This window comes from Pipistrellus kuhlii, unplaced genomic scaffold, assembly GCF_014108245.1.
Source record: "Pipistrellus kuhlii isolate mPipKuh1 unplaced genomic scaffold, mPipKuh1.p scaffold_m20_p_1, whole genome shotgun sequence".
In the NCBI taxonomy this organism is placed as follows: Eukaryota; Metazoa; Chordata; class Mammalia; order Chiroptera; family Vespertilionidae; genus Pipistrellus; species Pipistrellus kuhlii.
The window spans coordinates 39,458,482-39,471,750 of record NW_023425404.1 but is presented as its reverse complement, the minus strand read 5'-3'; the positions used below and the strand labels follow the sequence as shown (position 1 = coordinate 39,471,750).

At 43.0% G+C, this 13,269-nt stretch overlaps 1 long non-coding RNA gene across 2 annotated transcripts in view; it reads right to left on the bottom strand.

The window, feature by feature from the left end:
- Positions 1-1,729: 1,729 nt before the first annotated feature.
- LOC123652406 overlaps positions 1,730-13,269 on the bottom strand; it is a 30,075-nt gene continuing 18,535 nt past the window's right edge. Inside the window, exons 2-3 of one of the 2 annotated variants that reach the window (XR_006741741.1) lie at positions 4,065-4,212; positions 1,730-2,636 (exon numbers count right to left, since the gene is read on the bottom strand). This is a non-coding gene — a long non-coding RNA (uncharacterized LOC123652406). Of the gene's footprint in view, positions 4,213-13,269 lie in introns of both variants that reach the window. The other variant, XR_006741742.1, reaches the window with a different exon arrangement.

Genomic DNA, 13,269 nt, shown 5'->3' with positions numbered 1-13,269 from the left:
GGATAATTTATATTCTCATTCTTTAAGGGGGTCTCACTGCAGCCTCTGAGCATTAAAAAGAGCAAACTAATAACTTCCTAAGTGCCTACAATGTGCCAGGCATGATGCTAAGTAATTGGCATGTGCTTACTAATCTAATCCTCATTAAACCTTATGAGAAGGGGCCTGGTATTGTGCCCTTTACAAATGAGGAACCTGAGGCACAGAGAGGCTGAGTAACTTGACAAAGAACTGAGGGGAGGAGGCAACCCAGCTTCAAAGTCAATACCCTAAACTGATGTGCCACAAGCACTAATAACAGTAATTTCTTGAGAGGTCTTTCCCAAGAAAAACAACAACAACAACTGGATTTTCAGAGATAACGGATGGATTTTGCTGGAGACTGAAGATTGTTGAGTGTTGAATTAAATCTAGTCTTGATTGAATAAGTAGAATATGCAGAGGCCAACTTGGAAAGGGGAAGGCGGTGTAGCTAAGACCTTGGTCCTGGGAGCGGTCTCCCCTCCTGTCTGGTTTGGATTCACTGCTTTGCAGTCTCTCCTTTGAATTGCAGTATTATTCATTCCGTAGACTTGTGTTGAGTACTTTCTATACAACAGACACTAGACCACCAACACACAGCTATTGCCCTGTCTGGTGAGGGCCTTCCTAATACGGTAAGATATTCCCAGTTGCTCCCACCTACATTATCTAGTTAAGACTCAGAATCACCCCATGAAATAAGCAAGGTGGGAATTGATATGCCCATTTTATAATTGGGAATACTGAGGCACTGAGGAGTTAATTGCTCTGTCCCATGTCTCCAGCAATCACACCCACTAGAACCAAATGAAGTGCTCTGTTGCCCCATCTACATAAAGTAACTCATGTGGCCAATCTGTAAGGAGGCTATCGCTAATCATCAATGAAATAGGAAAAATAAGGAGATGGAGAGGTTTTTTTTTAATTAAACTAAATTTCTTATATTTAAAGAGCTATCTTCTTAAATTATACTATTTTTAGGTATTAAAATGCCCTTTTATAGTATTGGTAGGGTTTTTGTTCTTGTTGTTGTTGTTGTTCTTATTTTATAATGCACTTATATGACAAAAACAAAATGTTGGTATTTCTGTTGTTTCCCAAACCTGTATGCTGGCCTTTGAACCATTACCCTAAAAATGCACATGACCCTGAGAGAGATAGAAAGTCCACTCCATCCTTCATGAGCACAGATGAACCCTCACCTAGGGGGCCTGAGACCATGGCCTTGATTGAGAGGACAGGGACACTTTGAAGAGCCTTGGATTGAGAAAAACAAAGAGCAGTGATATGCTGCAATCCCTTTACTCTGATTTACACACAGGACACATGACTTTCCATAGCCATGGCAACTAGCCAAAAATGATAAGGCTGATTAATTCCACAAGGGCATTAATTATTCACATGTCACCAAATATTGACTTTTACCAACCCTCCTTCCCCCCAGCCATCTGCCCTGCTGTGTCAAATCAAAATAAATCCACAAACAAAAAATGGCAGGCAAATGACACCCCAGGGAGGCCGCACAGCTGAATTCTGAGTGGCTACCCCGTTTCTCCACCCCCTCTTCCCCATCGACGAGGAGTGCATGTGAATGCATAAATACACACATACATGCACATTCACACTCACGCACACACAATGATATGGGTATGTAAAGGGGAAATGGTTGGGAGCAACTGGGGTGAAAAAGACAAAAGATTCTAGGAAGTAATGATAATAGGAAACCATTTATTGAGCTCTTATGTGCCAGGCATATAAATACCACAATAATGTTTAATCTTCACCACAACTATGAACTATAGGAACTATTATTATTTCCATTTTATAGATGAAATCTAAAAGTCAGTATATTAGTCAACTTGTCCAAAGCCAAACATCTAGCATTTTATGATCTGAAATCAAAGTTAATGCTTTTAATCCCTACATGAGCTGACTCGCCATTGCTGCCACCTGGACATGTTTTGCTACCTCTCTGAGCCTTCACTTCAGCATTATAATAATGGGGCAATAACGGTACCAGTTTACAGGGTAGTTGTGAGAAACTGGCGAGCTCATACATGCAATGTACTACTTGCAATAGTAAGTGCTCAATATGTATTGGCTGTTATTATTGATATTATTATTATTTTTATTACATAACATTGTCTTCCTTAGTTGAGTGAAAGAAGTGGAAATCAGATTTTACAGGCAAAGAGGATATGTTTGGGGGTGTGAGCATTCTTAAGGATCTAGTACCAAGAGAGCTACATTTCTACTCCCAAGCAGAGGATGTCATTTTCTCTATACCTGCCCACACCACGTGGTGCCTTCCTACGCACTGTGGATTACTGAGCATCCTGCTTTCCTCTAACTTCCTTCTGTCTCCACTCTTATGACAGCTCTCCAGGGTGGCCATTCACCCCATCTTCTGTCGCCCTCTGTCCCTGAGTCAAAAGCTGATAGATTGTCTGGTGAGAAGCAGTTAGGATGAATCGCCACCTCAATGGCTTGGCTGCGGTGTGTGTCACACCTGCAGCAACTCCCAATAGAGGACAGGAAGGTCAGCTCGTGGCTCCTGCCTGCTCATCTTTCAAAGCAATTTCCAGCATTTTTTCCCTCCACTGCTTTGCACCAACCTATGGGAAAACACAACAATTAATTGACTGTAACATCCCTAACAGCTGCTACCCAGCTCCGTGCGGGGTTAGTGGTGCACGATAACAACTTTGAATTTAGTTTTAAATGTTTTAACTTGGAAAATAGAACCAACAACCCCTGTGAATATGAGTTATTTCAGTGCGGCTCCTTTCTGGCACGCATCAGAAACTGATGACTAAAATCCCAGTCCCCAGCCTGAGCGTGTCCCACACGACCTTTTTCCCATTGATTGTGTTTTCAATAGTCGCCCAAGGCCAGCGAACAGCTGTTTGCTGGTTCCCTCCAGAGTAAGCTGCAAATGGGGCATCACTGGCTTGTACTTTATGCTTCTTTGAGAGACGTGCTCAAATGTGCCAAATGGAAGGGAGGAATCACAGAATGGGGACTAGGATGCTAAAATTGGAAATTTCTACTCGTCATCAAGATACAAAAGATGTGAGTAAAAACCAAAGTGTAGATTTAAAAGAGAGAGGCTCATAACGATTGTGCTGGATTATTCTATTGTCAACTTGTTTACACTGGTATTGCATGTCCCAGAGTCACTTTTATAGAAGACTAGAGGCCCAGTGCATGAAATATGTGCATGAGTAGCCCTTCTTTCCCCTGGCTGCCCACACCAGCTTCCCTCTGGCACCCGTGCTTCCCTGAAGCTTCATCCAGAAGGTTGTTGGGTCTAATTAGCATATTATGCTTTTATTACAATAGATGATGAAATGTAAACTTGTGTGGGATTAGAAGTGAAGCAATTGTGGGTGGTTGCTATGGGTGGTTGCTATGGATTAAAGGAGGTGAGAGACAAATGCAGAGGTGCAAGTGGATTCCAGTTTGTTGTTGCTTTTCCCTGCAGCAAGTATAGCTGTTCTTCCCAGCCCCACAACAGACATTTTCTGTGAACTCTAAGGTAGCAACCATGAGGAACAGACAACCTTGCCCTGATCCCGGTATATCTCTTACCTCTCAGGAGGTGTGGGCACCTGTGTTTCGGAGACACTGCTCTGACTGGTCCAGACTGCATCACCTACTTCCTCCCAGCTCTTCGTAAAGACTCAGTGCACCGAGGCACTCACAATCACGCCTCCTAAAATGTCGGGGAACACGAATCTTCCGCATCTGAGTGTGCAGCCAACTCCGTTAAATGGCACAGGAGGCAGAGGGATAAAAGCTCCGAATCCTCACCCCATCTAAGCGGGGCACTGCCAGATTTCTCTCCACATGCAAACAAGCCTATTTGTTATTTTGAGCCATGACTGAGGTGGCACGTATGACATACAGCAAAGTGGTAATTATCTCTAGAAACAGAAAGACGAAGACATACTGTGTGTCTGATAAGATAAAAGCAGCAGCAGATAAAAACATTTATAAAGGGAGCTGATGGCTATCTGCCCAGCAGGAGCCTGGAAACTCACCCACAGAATGCAAAGAAATGAAGCAAAGTCCGCCACGTTCTGTGATGGCGGCATACGAGCATGCTGTCCCACTGGGAGAGTCAGTGATCAGATAGGATGCCTGATGCTGGGCTTTGGAGGCACTGTGTGGGATGGCAGCTTCCTGTGTCTGAAAAGCAAGGGTAGTCCCTGTTTACCTCTTAGAGTCACGGTGATGTTTTAGTGAGTGGGTGCAAGTCCAAGTGCCGTGTGAGCTGGGAAGCATCACCTATTTAAGGCGTTCTCCAACAGGAGCATAAGTGTCACAGGGGAGAGCTGTAAAAATATACATCCAAGGCCCCAACTCCCGAGGTGCCGGGACCATAGGCTTGAGCTGGGGCTCAGGAATCTAGATTCTGAGCAAGTACTTCAGATGAACAGCTTCAAGGGTGCTCTTTGGATCCCCATTTGAGGAAACAGGCGCCGTGAAGTCCACACGCTTGCCCAAGGCCACCCAGCTGGTTAGTGATAGAGCCAGTTCTCAGGAGGCAAGTGAGGAGGGAGTTTGTCGGGGCAGGGCGAGGAGTGGTCTCCTCCAAAGCAGTGATCACAGTGGCAGCCCGTGTCCAGAAGCTGCCAGCACTCCCAGGATGCTGCATCTCTGAACCCGTTGAGCTTTAGCAAACAAATAAGCCTGGGGCAGGTGTAAACAGACTCACTCCAGAGCGATAAAGGGAGAGCAAGAGGTAGAAACTATGATTATCAAATGGGTGCTCTGTCACTCTGAAGATCCACTGAAGTGTGTCAAGTGCCCAGGTGATGAGAATGCCATTCTGCACCATCAGCATACAAGAGGAGAGGGAACTGCACTCAGAAAGATGTTTTCAGAAATAGAGAAAATGAGTGAGTGGGGTTATGAAACCCAGAGTCATCCAGTGTTAGAGGTGGATGTGCCTCTGGGAGTTGCCGGGATTGACCCCGTATTACAGATGGGAAAACGGAGCGTTGGTGAGGGAATGTGCCAAGGTTGGACAGCAGAACCCAATCCCAGACCCTGGGGTTCTGCTCCTCAGGCTGGTACTCATTTTGCTTCACACCTTGGTTTAAACCAACTTATAACTAAGTTGAAAGGGAAAATGCTCAAAGCGTTTGCCATGAAAATAACCCACGGGGTCACCTACTACCCATCAGGCTTATCCAATTGTCTCCATTTTCTGATCAGAACAAGGATGTGCAAAGACACCAGGAAAAACAATTGCCCTGCTCACCCTCGTAAGTCCTGAAGAGCCTCACAAAATTCCCTTTTTTTCTGTTTATCTTGGTAATGAATTCTCTGAGCCTTTGACCTGCCAGTTCAGTTATCTTTCTCTATCTCTGACAAAGCCTAGCTGTGGGGAAAGATAATATTTTCCTAATCAAATGGGTATCAGTGGGATCTATGGAGCACCTTCTAACATATTCTTTAATGACTTGACTCTTCAGCAGCTTCTCTTAGGAAAAAGCCTTAGGATATTATGTAAATATGAAGGAACAGTCTAGATTTTATTCAACTCATCTTTTTAAAACTTTTTAAAAAACTTGTTTGTAAGTGGAATCAAAACAAACTTAACTCTTAGATACAGAGAATAGATTGGTGGTTGCCAGAGTTGGTGGTGGGAATAATAGGGAGTGGACAAAATGAATGAAGGTGGTCAAAAGGTACAAACGTCCAGTTATAAAATAAGTCCTGGGGATGTAATGGACAGCATGGTGACTATCTATGCTCAAAGCGTTTTATAATAATAAAAGAATAGTATGCTAATTAGATCGGACAGCCGAACAACCTTTTGGATGTCCTTCTGGGCAACCTGCCAGATGAAGCCGTGGCTGCGAGGGCCAAGGCAAGCCGCTGCTGCTGTGAGGGCCAAGTCTCTTGCACGAATTTCATGCATCAGGCCTCTAGGAGATAATAATACTGTATTGTGGATTTGAAAGTTGCTAAGAGAGTGGATCTTAAAAATCTATCACAAAAAAAGGAACGTATTACTATGTGAGGTGATGGATATTAACTAGACTTTTTGTGGTAACCAGTTCACAGTATATACAAATATAGAATCATTATATTGTACAAGTAAAAATAATACATGTTTTATACAATTTACATCTCAACTTTATATACAGGTGAGGCAAAAATATTTTTTTCTGTTAGAATGGAAAATAATACATTTAATAAATAATAATACAAGAATAAACTGTGTTTTGCATACTCACAACTGTAAGCCTATTTTTGCCTCACCGTGTGTGTGTGTGTGTGTGTGTGTGTGTGTGTGTTGATGTGCACGCGCGCATGTGTGTGTGTTGGTTAACAGAAACCTTGAGCTTTATAGCTTTTTCTACATTCACAATGGCAAGAAGAAATTTGAACAATTATGTAGATTTGTTGAATTGTAGCTTTCAATCCGGACCAATAGGTATAAATACTCAGGGTTTGAAAGACCTAGGTTAGAATCTTTTCTCTGTTGCTTAACCTTGCTGTGCTGCCGTTTCCAAGCTATAAAGATCCTATCATAGCACCTCCCTCATGGATATAGCGTGAGGGTTATGCAAAATAATGACTGTAAAACACATGACATGGAGCCTGGATCAATAAATGTTCAGTTTTCCTTCCTATGTAAACCAAAGGAGAATCTCAAATCTCTATCTCATTTTGCCTTTCTGGATATGGCCTCCAAACATTCTGAATGGCACAGGGGCAGCTCTGACAGTGAACAAATAACCTCTCTGAGCAAAATGAAGTTAATTGATCTGTGTGTTTGTTGCTTGGAAGGTAGGATTACTGTATTTGTTTCCTAGGGCTGCCACAAACATCTACCACAGAGTGGGTGGGTTACACAAATTTTCTCTCTCACAGTTGTGGAGGCCAGACGTCCAAAATCAAAGTGCCAGCAGAGCTGGTTCCTCTGCAGGCCCTGAGGGAGAATGTCTCCCAGCTCCTGGCAATCCTGGCATTCCCTGGCCGTGGCTGCCCTCCAATCTCTGCTTTCATCTCTATGTGGCCTTTTACTCTGTGTCTATGTAGCTCAAATTGCCGTTCTGTCTTCCACAAGGATACCAGTCATTGGATTTAAGGTCTACCCTAAGTCCAGGATGATCTCATCTTGAGATCCTTAACATAATTACATCTTCATAGATTAAGGTGACCAGATCGTCCCGCTTTTGGCGGGACAGTCCAGATTTCTAACAATTTTTCCCGAGTCCCGTGGCATTTTTAAAAAGTCTCAATTTTTGGAAAAAATCTTTCCAATCTTTCTAAGCTACCCAGTTTGTGTTCATTTGTTACAGCAGGCATAGGAAACTAATACAGACTACCCACACACACTCCAATTTCCCTTCCCAAACTAGACATCTACTTTTATGTAGTTGATAGATGGCCTAATACAAATATGAATACTTATAAAAGAAGTATTGTTGTTTTGAGGGTATTATGTGTTTTTGATTAATATTATTCAGACTATACTTGAGTTCTTACTCTGTTTCTTTCTTTTTTGTACTCAGCTCTATACTTTTAAGGTCTTTCCACATTGCCATGCATACACATCTGGCCTGATGTGTTCATCTGTTGCAGAACATTCTGTAGCATGCCTCCACCAGGTATCCCTTTTCCACTCTTGTAAAGGTGGGCATCTCAGTTGCTCCCAGCTCACTGCTGTCAGACTACCATTTGAATCAAATTTAAAAATTTGCTTCATCAAGAAGCAGATAACCACTGATGCAATTTTTTAAAAAATATATATTTTATTGATTTTTTTACAGAGAGGAAGGGAGAAAGATAGAGAGCTAGAAACGTCGATGAGAGAGTAACATCGACCAGCTGCCTCTTGCACACCCCCTACCGGGGATGTGCCCGCAACAAAGGTACATGCCCTTGACCGGAATCGAACCTGGGACCTTTCAGTCCGCAGACCGATGCTCTACCACTGAGCCAAACTGGTTTCGGCCACTGACGCAATTTTATAGGATCAGGTGAAAAGAACAGATTATAGTTGGACCAAAACTACAAGATAAAACAGTCAGGTCTGTAAGTGTTTGAATGACAAGTAATAATTCTTAGGTTCCTTTGGCCCATCCTTTCCTCTGCCCTGGCTTTCCCTCTCTCCATGAGATCCCATGAAATTGAAAGGTCTAACAGGTCCAGATGTGCTGCTTGACGGGTTGGAATGGAAGTCAGCAGCTATTTTCTCTCCAGCATCCTCTGGGAAATCCACCCAACTACATGTTCCTGCCTGTCCTTGCTTTCCAAGCTGTAATGTTCAATACCAAGTGGCAGAATGCCATGTACAGGACATTAGTGTCAGGGAGTAGTGCAAGGACTGGGAGGGACAGGCGTAGCCCCTGACAGGAAAAGAAGCTGAAGCTATTTAGCTGGAAGAAATGTTCATGGGATGGGCTCAGCTGGCTCCAAGTGTATAAACAATGATGCTAAACAATTGTGCTTCTGCTGAGTCAAAGAACGGACACGACACGCGCACGCGGACTTGAGCTGATACACACACACACACACACACACACCAGCTAGCTCAACCATTCAGAAGGGCTTTTTAACAAGTGAGGCTAGAGGCAACAATTATGCGACTCCAAAGCTGGAAGATGTGGACTGAAGTGAGCTCCATCAGAGCAAACACTGTCTGGAAGGGACAAAGACAGTCTCTCGTGGCTCTATCACTAGTTTGCTTCAGAACCTGAACTAAGCCCCTTCACTTAGGCTTCCTCATCTGTCGAGAGGAGGTTCAAAATATGTGTCAATACAAAATTAAATAAAAATATAATGTACACCTAAATGCAAGAGCCAAAGTTATAAAACTTCATGAAGAAAACAGAGGCAAAAATCCTCATGACCTTGCATTACATAAAGATTTCTTAAATATGATACCAAAAGCATGATCCACAAAAGAAAAAAGAAATAAATTGCACTTCTTCATAGTAAAAAAAAATGTTTTCTAAAATACATTGTTAAAAAAATTAAATAGGAACCAAATACTGACAGAAAATATTTGTAACATATAACTGAAAAAGGATTGTATTCAAAATATGTAAAGAATTCTTAAAATTCAATAATGAGATGGTATTTGAATAAATATTTGGCCAAAGAAGACACATCCATTACCTTAATCTATTATATCTCAGCTTAAATTTCATGTCTTCTCAGAAGCATTCCCTGACCTTGGAGACCACTGTATCTGTTTCCTAGGAAACACTGCTCTAAGCCTCCTTAGATGGCTTCTTAAATAAGGCTGAAGTTCAAAGCATGAAGAACATCTGTCATTCAATCTGTCATGCCCCATTAGCAACTTCTTTGTTTTAGTCACAGGAGGTATTATAAATTTTTCTTGGCCCCTGACTGCCAACAATTACCATAATTTGTAATTTTGTACTTGCTTTTCTATCAGCCAGGACAATCTAGATTATGGTATAGTAACCCCACTTCCACACCCAAAAAAAATCTCAGGAGCTTAAAACAACAAGAGCTTATTGCTTTCTCATTCCACATGTCTGTTGTGTCAGCTGGGAGGCTCAGCGCAGGGACCATGCTGAGAGAGAAGCCACCACATGTAGTACTTCACTGGTCATTGTGCCAAAGGGCAGAGAGCTCCAGGGGCCCTCCATTAAGTGCTCAGCCCAGAAGAGAGGCACATCACTTCCAGTCATGACTCATTGGCCATAACTGGTCAATCCCGCCCCCACCCCACCCCCACCCCATAAGGGACACCTACCACTGCACTCCTAATGTGTGCTCAAAAACCAGAAAGCCAGAAGGTGTGGGAGCAGCTCTAACAACTTCTGAATTATTTATTTGGTTTTGTCTAAATCCTCTGATCAAAATGGCTCATTAGGGCAGGAGGGTCTGTCTTGTTCACCATGTTATCCCCAATGCTGGTACCTACTTGGTGCTTAATAACCATCTGTTGACTGGCTGATAGTTTTGGTAGCTTAGGATTTCGTGACTTAGACTGTTGGTTGAGTGATTGTCAGCTCCCAGCGAGCTGCTAAGATCCTGGAGGGCTTAGGGCCCAGCTTTCCCTGTTACCTGGGCCCTCTGAAAGGTGAAGAATAATTATTCCAACTGCTGCTTTGCATAACTTTCTCCTTGAGGATCTAACTGCAGAGGCAAATGAACGAGAACCTCTGGGAGTCTGGGAGCAGAGTCCAAAGTGGTGATTTAAAATGAAATCTCTGTAATTTTATTCTTCATCTTAAAAACTAATGTGCATTTCACATTTTGTTCCATATTATTTCCATGGTCATAAAAAAAAGTTTTAAAATATTTAATAGAGCTTAAGTTAATTAATGCTGCACAAAAATGTGTCATGCTTACCACGTGGTTTCATGGTTCCCTAACAGCCTCCTCCCAGAGTGGTATGCCCCAAATCGGGAAACACAGCACACCCCCACACACCCAGAGTGGTATATCCCACACCATGAAACACTGCTCTAAGCCTCCTTAGATGTTTTTTTACTAGTAAATAAGGCTTAAGTTCAAGTTCAAAACATTAAGTACATTCTCCACATTTCTTTTGTGGTGATTTGTTTTCTCTGATGGTGATAAAATTCCTATTGTGTGTGGGAATTTGCCTTTATCTAATGAAATAAGGAAAAGTTGATGATAAAGACCTCATTTGCTTTCCCACAGGCCGATGGACTAAATTCTTCTAAACCAGTGTTTCTCTCATATTTCTTACCATGACCCCCACTTAGTGCCTTTTATATCACTTGCTATAATGGACACTGTTGGTAACCCATGCAGGCTGGTGCAGGCTGAGGCACCATCCCCCACTGCTGAGTGTTGGCTGCTGCAGATCACAGCTGCCCCTCTTCTGGAGATTGCCCTTGACTGAGCTGGAACTCTTTCCAGGAGGTTATGCACCATCTTCCTCCAACAGCCTGCAGCCAGTGACAGATTGTTGACATGGTAGGGGGAGGGGAGGAGGGAGAAAAAGGTAAGAGGTTCCCGTTGCCCTAGTTGGTTTGGCTCAGTGGATAGAGCATCAGCCCACACACTGAAGGTCCCAGGTTCTATTCTGGTCAAGGGCATATACCTCTTGCAGACTCAATCCCCAGCCCTGGTTGGGGTGCACGTTGCAGGCAACCAATGTGTCCCTATCACATCGATGTTTCTCTCTCTGTCTCTCCCCTCCCTTCCTCTAAAAAAATCAATGGAAAATATCCTCTGGTACAGTTCAAGCGTCAGAGCTCCTCATGGAATCAGGTTGAGAGCACCCCTTCTCAGCTCCTCCCTGTTCTCCTCACTCCCATTTATTCTGAGAGCACTCCCTACAGAGACCAAACTCCCCAAATCCTTGCTTTGAGCTCTTCTTCTAGGGGGCCTGACTTAAGTCACTACCCAACACACACACACACACACACACACACACACACACACACACACACACACTTCTGCAATAAAATCTCTAAGCAATATTTATGCTTACTTTATGTGGTGCACATTGATAGTTATATATTCTGTTTGCTTAATGCTCATTTGTGACCCTTCTAATTTGATTCCATAATTCACTAATAGGTCACAACCCCGCAGTTTGAAAAGAACAGCACTGAACCGTTCCAAGCTAACCTTTGGGAGGCTGGTGTTCAGCACACGGGCAGGTTAGAGAGAAGGGGGAGCAAAGGGCCTGTGTCTCAGTGCACACAGTGTCAGGAGTTTTGAGACACAGGACATGGATTCTAATAGGGCTGAGCCTCTCCAGGGAGGGCCAAGTGCCCACTGCCCTCCTTCATGGGGGCAGATACCAACCTCCACATGCCCCCATGAAGGAGGGCAGTGTCTGCCTCCTCTCCGCTCCCCAGCTGTTCTCCCTTCCTGTGGGAATGTACTTGCTCTGGGCTTCAGCAGGAAATGGGGTTCCAAGGAGGCAAAGCAGTTTTTGACTTTTCAAATGCACAAAGATGGACACATGAGAAGGTTTGCTTCAGCATTCTCTCTGATGGCCAAAACAGAAACATCCCCAATGGCCATCACAGTGCAACCAAACCAAGAATAGCCACGTGTCCATTAAAAATAATGAAGTAGGGCCGAAACCAGTTTGGCTCAGTGGATAGAGTGTCAGTCTGTGGACTGAAGGGTCCCAGATTTGATTCTGGTCAGGGGCATGTGCCTTGGTTGCAGGCACATCCTCAGTGGGGGATGTCCAGGAGGCAGCTGATCAATGTTTCTCTCTCATCAATGTTTCCAACTATCTCTCTCCCTTCTTCTCTGTAAAAAAAAAAAAAAAAAAAAAAAAAAAAAAAAAAAAAAAAAAATCAATAAAATATATTAAAAAAAAAAAAAAAACACGAAGTAAGTATCCAAGTACAGACAATTTTCCATGATACACTAAGTGTAAAATTAACTGGTCCTACCACTCACCAATATAATTCCATTTTTACTTTGTAAAAATTAAGAAGTACAGCCCTAACCATTTTGGCTCAATGGATAGAGCATCAGCCTGCAGGCTGAAGGGTCCCAAGTACAATTCTGGGCAAGAACACATGTCCGGGTTGCTAGCTTGATCCCCAGTAAGGGGCATGCAGGAGGCAGCCTCTCAGTGATTCTCTCTCATCACTAATGTTTCTCTCTTTCCCTCTCCCTTCCTCTCTGAAATCATAAAAACAAATTTTTAAAAAACGTAAGCCCTCGTTGGGTGTATCTGTTGGTTGGAGCATCGTACCATACACCAGAAAGGATTGCGGGCTTGATTCCCAGTCAGGACACATGCCTAGGCTGCAGGTTCAATCCCCGGTCGATGTGAGCTTGGGAGGCAACTGATTTCTCTCTCCCACTCTGGCACCGATGTTTCTCTTTCTCCCCTTCCTCTCTCTCTCTCTCTCTCTAAAATCAATAAAGAAAACATATCCTTTGGTGAGAATTGAAAAGAAAATTAAGTACAAACTTCCAGCTATAAAAATAGTCATAGGGATGTAAAGTACAGCACAGGGAATATAGTCAATAATATTGTAATAACTGTGCATGGTGCCAGGTGGGCACTAGACTTACTAGCGTGGTCACTTTGTAAGGCATATAAATGTCTACTCGCTATGCTGCACACCTGAAACTAATACCATATTGCATGTCAACTGTAAATTTAAGTAAATTCAAAAATTAAAAATTAAATAAGAATTAGTATTTATGTAGTAAAAATATGGGAAAAGGTACTCCACAGTCTTTGCAATGATCACAGGAGAATGATTAGGCCCTTTTACTTCCTAAGGCCTACAT